Raw genomic sequence first — 10,123 nt, 5'->3', positions numbered from 1 at the left:
AAAACAATACCATGGATAAAGAGGATACAAGGGAACTGCAGAGGGATAAAGCAGTGAGGAAATTGCCATGGTATTGTCATTGTAATAATGCACAAGATTTAAATTCAAGTGTAATTTTTCATATGAATCACATGGGGAAGGGGTTTCTAAATTGGTTTGCAAGATGAAAGAGCGGCTGCAAAGAGTGTGGGGTGCTGTATATGCAAATGAGCCGGCTTTGTTGAGAAGACTCTTTAGAGACTGAAAATATCGGGGATTTAGTAAGTGTTCGTTTTTCTCTTTTTAAAAAATCTCTTCTTGAAGATTTTATTAGCCTCATGGTTAATTATTCTGGTATTACTGGTGCAGTTAAGGCCAGATTTATAATTAGGTTACATAAGTAGTTGATCAAGATCTACCACTATTAGCACTCTTTCTGCAATACAATGAAAACAGAGCCTTGCTAGACCTACTATGCTCAGCCCACAGAAAATATTGTTGTTGACCAGGTCAACAGCATCCTGTAGTTACATGCTGTTCTTTCTGATCTAAGGCAACCCTATAACTTGATGACCTCCAGAACCACCTATCCTTAACAACCCTGCTCAGATCTTTCAAACTCAAGCTTATGGCTTCCTTTGTTGAGTCAATCTATCTCATGTTACATCTTCCTCTTTTCCTATGGCCTTCAGCTTCTCCTAGCATTATTGTTTTTTCTAATAACCTTTGTCTTCTTGTAAAATGTCCGAAGTCTGACAGGTTTAGATTAGTCATTTTAAATAATATGACCACTTTCTATTTCCTGAACCAAAATATAACATGAGGTGAGATGTCTTTGTGATTGCACATAGATTGGGTGGGTGAGCGTTGGGGAAAGTTGAAGATGCTTTTGGAACAGCTGAAATGCACATGAGAGCAATAGGAAATGACCTCAGAATCTGGATAAAACTCAGCCAGCCAAATAATAGGGCAACCCAGAGCCGGGAGGAAAGATATAATCCCGCCCCCACATGCCCAGTTAAGGCAGCAACATATGCCTAGTAGCACCATTCTCACTTCCTCATTCAGTGTCACATTCTGTGTGGCTTTTTCTTCCAGCACACCTGACCTGTAGAGTATTTTTCCAAATTTATGTTGCTGCTGAGGTCTTTGGGTTGAGAGTTCACCATTAGTTCCCAAGGACCTTTTTTTGAGACTCCACACTACAGCTACAAGGGCTTGTGCAACAAATAGGTTTCACAAGTTGCAGCACTGGTATTTTACTCTATGTCCTATCCAAACGGCACAATGGGTCCAACTGAGTGTACCTGCCGGATCTCCCCCAAGTCCTGGCTTTCTACAGGAAATGCCTTCACAGTGAGCCAGTAAGCTTTGGTGGTAGCTGGCAAAAGGTAGAGATAGGTGCCCAGGCTGTAATACCACTCCACACCCAAAACTCTAACTACCTTCTCCTCACTTTTTCGCACTTGGAGGTTTAAGGAATAATGATAATTCCTGAGACTTCAGATGGAATCCTGAGAGTGGGCAACACAAGCACATTGATGTCCAGATCTGTTGATTAGGATCCAGAAATAATCACCCAGAAGCCTTCTCAGTGGGCTTCCCATGGGAGAGTGGTTGGCTACTGTGTGAATTACATAGCTCTCAGGTGTGATCCAACCAGAATGTTCTTGCATTCTTAAATCTAGGGTGTCTGTGTTAATGGTTTGTGTACACAAGCAAACTAATGTCATGGCCCAAAGGGCACAATGGTGGCAGACACACAGACATAAACACAATGTTGGCTCTTTGGCATGTTTCTGAGCTGATTTATTCACCAGTTCCTTTTATTGTGGTCAAACAATTATGTATAAACTGTCTCATATAATGTTTTGAAAAGTATACATTGTTATAAAATTTGAGTTCAAATGCAAAAAACCCAAGCAAACAAAAGAGAACACAATTGTAATTATTCTAAAATACCAGACACAATCATTCAAAGTTATAAAAAACATTGACTGGTATTATATAACAGATACGAGTTTTAACCAAAAACCTAAGTATAAAAAACCTAAATATTGGTGCAGTATGTATGTATGCTGCTGCTGCTGTTGTTTGTTGTTAATAAACACCAGGCACAGTTAAAATTAAAAAACATTGACTGGTATTATGTAACAGATACAAGTTTTAACCAAAAACCTAAGAATCTGTTAAATATTGGCACAGTATGTATGCTATTCCTAATATTGCCATTTTTTAAAGCTCTGATAGTATGATTTCTGAGATCTGCAACCGCTTATAGTACTGTGTGAAATTTCTTGATATTGTTCTCAAAGCCCCAAAGACTACGGGGGACACTGAAGTATGCTTCTTTCAGAGGTGAGATGTTTCGATTGATAGGTTTCTGCACTTTATAATTTTTTTCAGCTTCTTTATTTTCAACTCTGGCCTCCCCTGGAATTGTCATGTCAATGATCCAGACATTCCTTTGTTCTATTGCTATTATGTCTGGTGTGTTATGTTCAAGGTGTCTATCAGTTTGGATCCAGAAATCCCACAAGATATTGACTTCCTCATTTTCTGACATCTCCTCTACCTGATGTTCCCATGGATTTTTGGAGGCTGGCAATTATATTTTTTGCATAATGACAAGTGCACTTATTTTGCCACTCTATCATGTCTAACTTTGTAATCTGTTTGTGCAATCTTTGGACATTCACAGATGAGGTGTGACACAGTTTCATCTTTTTCTTGGCAGAGTCGACATTTGCTGTTAGCACTAATTCCTTGGATTTTAGCTTTCATCACGTTGGTTTGGAGTGCTTGTTCTTGTGTTGTAAAAATCAAACCTTCAGTTTCTTTCTTAAGGGTCCCCAGTTTTAGCCATGCCCATGTTGAATTATGATCATGCTTTCCATTAATATTTCTCAGTGGTTTGTTTTTCCAGCTGTTTAATTTATTTTCAAATTGTTGTTTCTTATATTGGGCCTTTGTTTCTGTTGTTTTCAAAATATTATCCATTTTCACCGCCTTAAGTATTTTTTCTCTGCGTATATTAATATAATCATTTAGGCTTCTTTTTTCCTCCTCAACTACCTTCTGTATTTGCATTAATCCCCGCCTCCATTTTTTTGTGGTAAATATAATCTGTTCACATCACTTTTTGGATATAGTGTGTGATGCATGTTGATTAGTTTCTGTGTTTTTTGGTCCAATTCTTCTAGTTCATTTTGAGTTCAATCCAGCTAGATATTTATTTACTGAAATTGCCCATGTGTTTATGGCTTTGATTGTATTTCTACCATTTAATTTTGTTTTTAAGATTTTGCGCAACCTTTTGATAAATTCCCTTTCTGACAGTTCTTTAACTTTTGTGTACAGGATGTTATCTGCTTCTAGTGTTCCAAAGTATTTATAATTTTCATCACTTGATAGTGATTTGATAATATTGCCAATTTTAACTCTATTCTGTCTAGTTTTTGGATTTTGCCATGGTGTATAGACAGAGCTGCACTTCCACAATTTCTTCACCATGGACCATTAAGACAGTTTCCCATTTTTCCACGTTTTCCTTGAGGAACTTCTGAATGTTTTTACCAATCCCAAACATTTTTAGGCAGGTGTTAATCCAGCTGTGTGGCAATGAGTCAAATGCCTTTTAATAGTCTATCCAGGTCATGTTAAGGTTGTTTTTCATCTTTTTGCATTTTTCAGGATCATTTTATCAATAAGCAGCTGATCTTTTGTGCCTCTTGAGTTTATCTATCTATCTATCTATCTATCTATCTATCTATCTATCTATCTATCTATCTATCTATCTATCTATCTATCTATCTATCTATCTATCTATCTATCTATCTATCTATCTATCTATCTATCTATCTATCATCTATCTATCTATCTATCATTTATACCGCGCCCATCTAGACCGAAGTCTACACTGGGTGGCTAACAACATATTCATAAAAACAATAAAAGTATAAAATAAAACAACAACATGATATGATTCAATATGTCAAATTAAATTAAGTAATGAAGGGAGGGAAGGCCTGCCTAAAGAGCCAGGTCTTAAGTTTGCTCTTCAAAATACCCAGCGAGGGAGCCAGACAAATTTTGGGGGGTAGAGTGTTCCAGAGACGAGGGCCCACTGCCGAGATGGCCCGGTTCCTTGTTCTTTTTCTCTGGGCCTCCCTTGGTGTTGGGCCGATCGGTCGCCCCTCCTGGCTAGAACAAGTGATTCGGGTAGATCTAGGTGGGAGAAGGTGTTCCGCTCAATACTGAGGTCCTAGACCATTTAGGGCTTTATATGTCATTGTTAATATTTTGAAATCAATGTGGAAATGAACAGGCAGCCAATGCAAGGCAGCCAGAGTGGGGGAGATATGTTGATGGTTTTTCACCCGGGTGAGAAAAGTTCCCTTTCTGTTCAGTTGGATATAGGGAGTTTTCAGTAAAGTATTTATATATGGATCTTGCAAGTACTCCTGTAAGGAGCTTGAACATTGTTGTAAAGCATTTAATTGGTCGGTAATTACTGGGTTCATTGCTCTTTTGATGAACTTTTATTGTCAGAAATGTGCGAATGATTGTCATCCAGTCTTTAGTTGTAGAATTTTGAAGTAAGTGGTTAAATTGCACTGCTATACATTGACAGAGACTTGTTAGATGCTTTAACCAAAATCCGTGCAGCTCATCTGGACCAGGTGCACTCCAATTTTTCACAGCCTTTACTTGCTTCTTAATCATTTCAGTTATTATTACAATATCATTAATTTGTTTTCCTAAATTTTTTTACAAATGTCTTTAATCTATGAGGCGTTTCGTTATGTCCAGTCGGGCTTTCCCACATTTCTTTCCAAAATTTTAGAGCATCATCTTTACATGGGCCTAATTTGTTTTGCTCTGCATTTTCTCCTAGTGACGTATAGAATAATTGTTGGTTATTTTGAAATTGCGTGTTTTCTCTATATTGTTTCAAGTGTCCATTATATCTTTCAATCTGCTGTAGCTGTTACCTGCTGTTTTAATTCCTCCATAGTTTCAACAATTGTTTTCCTTTCTAGGTTATATATTTTGCATAGTCTGGCTTTTACTTTTTTATTTTTAAGTTTTGAATCTTTCAAGTGTTTTAAGTTGACACTGTCTGCACGTGATTTATTTATTTATTTTTCCAGCTGAATTTTCCATTTTGGAGTGCCACAAGTTTTCTGGGTTTTTTTTTAGCTAGTAACCAAGTTCCATGGTTATTATGGTAGCTGTGCTATACATGAGCTGGTTTGTTTCCTTTAGCATGTTGGTTGGGGTTGCTCTGATGACAATATTTGCATATTCAGTAGATCTTTTACTGGTTTACTTTGTAATTGGCACAAATTGGGGAGCCTTTGTCTTTCTGTATTCTAGTTAATATGGATTACTATTTTTCCCCTCAGTGATGTTTGCCATTCTGTCAACTCGTAATTTCTGGGTTGTTCCATAAGTTGTTCCTCTGTTGATACATTTTCTTCCACTAATGTGTCTACCTCCGCCCTCCATTTGTCTTTCATTTTATGGTCATTGTTCTGTGTTGATTTTACCACCTTTTCTAGTTCTTGCAATTCGAGTTCTGAAAACATTTTACTCTGGATGATAAACCTTCTCTTGTCCATTGGTCATTGTTCATTTCTGTCACTACTTAGGTGTTTCCTTTTCCAAATTTCCATCGTTTTTTGAAAAACATGGACTGTTGGATTTTCCTCATAATAACATTTCTCAATTTTTGGCAAGTATCCAAATTTTGCATTTACGTTGTTCTGGTAGCTTTGCAGCAGCCTGTCCTGGTTCCCCAACATGGTCTGCTGAGCCCTGTAGCCCATTTGTCACCAGATGCCCAGGGACTATAGTCCTTGCTGACCCAGGTGATGACCAATGGATTTCTATTTATTTTCTCTCATCATAATTGATGGTTGGTGGACACAGTTGGTCTGGCTTCTCAGCTTAGACCTGTCTGGCTTGGGAGACCCTTCGGCATAGCTCTCAACCTCACTGAAACATGCAATCCCCTCCACGTCAACAGGGCGTTGGAGGGAATGATGATGATGATGAGCCCATCTTTCTCTTGTGAAAAGACCCAAAGTGACTTACATCATTAAAAACAAGTCAATGATGGAAAGCTAAAAACAGTAAGTTATTCAAATACTGTATTTTAAAAGAAATATCCCATTTAGACTGAGGGGCACATTCCTATAATATTCTTGTTACACAATGGATGTAACCTTTATGACAAGTATGCTTTTCTATCAGAACTGCTCAGAAATAGCATTTTCTTTTTGTATTGAATTTCTTCTGGAAATCTGTATATTCTCAGATATGTAATAATATTACAAAAGGCCTTCATACATGTGAATTTGTGTAGTCATATATGACAATGCACATGTATTATTATTATTATTATTATTATTATTATTATCATTATCATTATCATCATCATCATCATCATCATCATCATCATCAAGACTTTTTTATGCTCTAGAGGTTGAGAGAGATCTCTTTTGTACATCTCAACACTGGTTACAGAAATTGGGAATGGGAGAAATTTGGGAGATCTGTAGCTGGAGGATTCAGGAAAATTGAAGATGAACCCTTGGTCATCTCTTTTGAACCACTTCATCTTTGAATTTTGAAACAGCAGTTTGAAGAAGTGGATCATAGAAGTGGCCTTTTCTTTGATGCAATCTATTTACCAACAGTTATATGAATGATACACTTACCTTTCATGTCTTTGTCTGAAAGCAATGAAAGTTTCAGAAACATAAAGGAGTGCTATTGCTTCCCTCTGAGACAATTTGAGCATGAAGAGAGAGAAAGAGAATGACTGAATGTATCTGGAAAGAGTGCTGAACCTCTTGTCAGTTTGCAAACCAGACACCAGGGTGGAGATATATGTAGTGATGTTACTGGACTTCAAGTCCTACCAGCCTTAGCCAGCATAGCTAGGGGTGAGGATCATGGGAGTTTGACAACATCTAGGAGGTTACACATTCTTCATCCCTGCCAGACACCTATTTTAGCATAACAATTGACAATATAATCTGGAACCTTAATGATCTTAAAACCTGCAGAGGCTCATATAGGGAGGTAAAGTCATCTACATAGCCCACACTGAAGAATTATAGGTGTTCATAGGTCAAAATCAGGAAATGGCCCTTAGCAGTGATGTTGTTACGATAAGAAATTTCAATTCTTCCTTTTCTTTTACAGAAAATGAAATTATATTTTTCCATTTGTGTTGTTTGGCAGTCTATAAGCATAGAAGAGTACCCTTTAAAACTACTTTAAAAAGCAATGGCAACATAACAGAGAATCAATGTACCTCAAAGGCAGGCAATAGTACACGAGAAAGAAAAGTAATCATATCTATGCAGGCAGGTTGTAACACCTCCACTATCAAAGTCACAAGGTGAACCCACCTAACCCACAGAAGCAAACAAAATAATCCCAGAAAACCCACCAAAATATACACCTTTAGCAGAAAGAATACATAGTAAATTATTTTCTAAAACATCAGACAGATAGGGAAAACACCCACCCACAAAGAGAAAAGAATAGCAGTGTCTGGCTCCCTGAATGGAGCAGTTAAAAGGATTGTTGTGCCTTAGTACTTTCAGTGTTTTTAGGTGTTGTTTTTGTTTACCAAGTTGTAGTGTGGTGTGTGTTTTTTGCGCTATCAAGTCATAACTAACTTATAGCAACTCTAATAGGGATTTCAATGTAAGTGAGATATTTAAAGAGTGGTTTTAACAATTCCACTCTCCCACTGAGTTTCCATGGCCAAATCTGTCACTCTATTCACCGCCCCACGCTAGGAATCAGTAGTGTTGCATTTGATCTTTTTAATTATTTTCATACTTTCTGTTTTTAGCTTTAAATATTGTGTTTTGATGATGTAAGCTTCCTTAAATGAACAAACAAACAAACAAATAATTACTGCACACACAAATAGACACACTCCCCCAAACCAAGAAAAGCAGGAAAGCAATTAAATCAAGGCCAACCCCCCCAGCAAAAACTATCAAAGCTCCTCTCAACTTATGTAAATATGGGAAGATTTGTTTCCCTGCTATTAACTGATGCTTTATCCTTTTGAAATTTGAGTCTAGCAGATAGGAGCAGGCAGGCTGTCTGGTAGCAGCAAAATAATCTAAATAAATTAGGAGAAAATCCCTACAAAAATCAAAGGGAAAAAGGCCAACAAAAGAGGAAAGTATAAGATGGAAGCATAGTAGGCAGGCAGGAAGCAATCCAAGATGTATGGCACTAGGAACTCAGCACACAGTAATCCCACAAGGAACCACTAACATGGAGTACTCATCTGAGTTCCAGGGCTCTTTACAGATACAAAAAAAACCAAAAAAAAACCCTTTCCCTCCTGGGTGTTCTAACTGGTTGGCTGCTAACAGCCCTCATATTATTGGATGAAAAATTTCACAGTTAATTTGGCCAACGAAGGGTGAAAGACACCAAAAGAGGGAACACAAAAGTCACATGAAATGTTTATGCATCTTTCTTATACAAAAGAGGAAATATGAAAACAGCATGAAACGTACTGTATGTGTAAACCTCTTTCATAAACATGAATCTTTTGTGTTCAGAAGGCTTTCTTTTGGCAATCCCCAAAAATAACACAAAATACATAAAAGAGAGTCTCTTTCATGTTTGGGGCCTTTCGTTTAAGTACAAAAGGCCCATCCCTAAATTTTAGGACTGAGATTTGGGGTGGGGTGCAAAATATGGAACAGCTGAACCAAGACGAAAGGTAGGAGTCTGAGAGGAAAAATTAAAATTAGAAGATAAGACTGGAGAATGAGGGGATCTGCATATGGTCAGAAGGAACTCGCAGAGATGGCTGATGGTGCTTTTTTTCCAAAACTGTCAGCCATTACTTGAACAGCAGATTTCCAAAGCAGCACTTTAGGTGAGTGGAAAACTTATTTCCTCTGAAAAATATTTCCATTACAACAGCAACCACACCTTCCCCTTCTTAGATAGTAATTTTGCTAGGTTTGTTGTGTCAATTTTACTGCAAGAGCAAATGAGCTCAGAAAGGCCTCTCATTTCCCCTCTGACCCTGCTGTAATGGACTGTTAGCAACAAAATCCTTTTATGCCAAGAGAGTGGGCAGGGGAAAAAATAATAAAAGCAGTAGTAGTACTTGATGGCAGTCCTTGTAGTTACAGTATGAAGGCCAGGTGGGTTGGGGGCATGAAGGAGTCAGAAGGATGATAGCTTGAATGAGTGTTCCAGAAGAGAAGACCATGCTCAGCTGAGCTCATCCATTCTAAGAACAGATTTACACCATGTGCCTTTGGCTGGAAGGCTGGATAAAAGCAATACTCCAAGGGTTAAGTCCTTGAGCTCCAGAGATGAGAATACTTGCCAATGAAACAGGCAGTTAATCACTACACTGAAATGCCGCCATCTACTTTTGTACTCATTCAAACTGTATTTCATCTGCCCTTCACATTCGAAAGAATTCCAACACTTCATCAAACCTCTAAAATACATTTAAAATTGACTTCCTTCTGACACAACTTTTTGTCCTCCCTTCAGATGCTGCAAAGGTTCTCGTACTGCGATATGTTCCACAGGCTCAGCTATCAATTATACAGTGTTTCTGTCTATACTAAATAGAGTAGATCCATTGAATCAAGGGAAAGTACATGCATTTTGACTTAACAAGGCCAATTATTTTAACTGGTTTATTTCAACAACTGGATTTTCTATGTGGAGTTAGAAAAGACCTCAGACTCCTTCCTGATGAAGAAAATTCTCTGCTACATTATTTCTGATGAGTGATTATTGTCCTCTGCCTAATGTCATCTCATCCAAGAGGGTGTGCCATCTTTCAAACTAGTCTGCTTCATTGTTGAGCTCAAAAGGATGTTGGTGACACTTGTAGATCTGATAAGCATTCCTTCCCCCTTCAATCCAAGATGTTGAACAACACAGGATCCTGAAGTGATGAAGAGCTGTTGATGAGAATGTACTAGTCTATCAAACAACTACAAGCCCACTAACAATAGCATCATCCAGTTCTTGATGAAATCAAGATATACTATATTACACTCACAGCATAACCATATTCTAACAGACTAGTAATGGTGTAAAAAAAAAAGTCTAAAAAGTTAAT

Source organism: Pogona vitticeps, chromosome 1 (assembly GCF_051106095.1).
Source record: "Pogona vitticeps strain Pit_001003342236 chromosome 1, PviZW2.1, whole genome shotgun sequence".
NCBI lineage: Eukaryota > Metazoa > Chordata > Lepidosauria > Squamata > Agamidae > Pogona > Pogona vitticeps.
Note: the sequence above shows the minus strand (reverse complement) of the source record.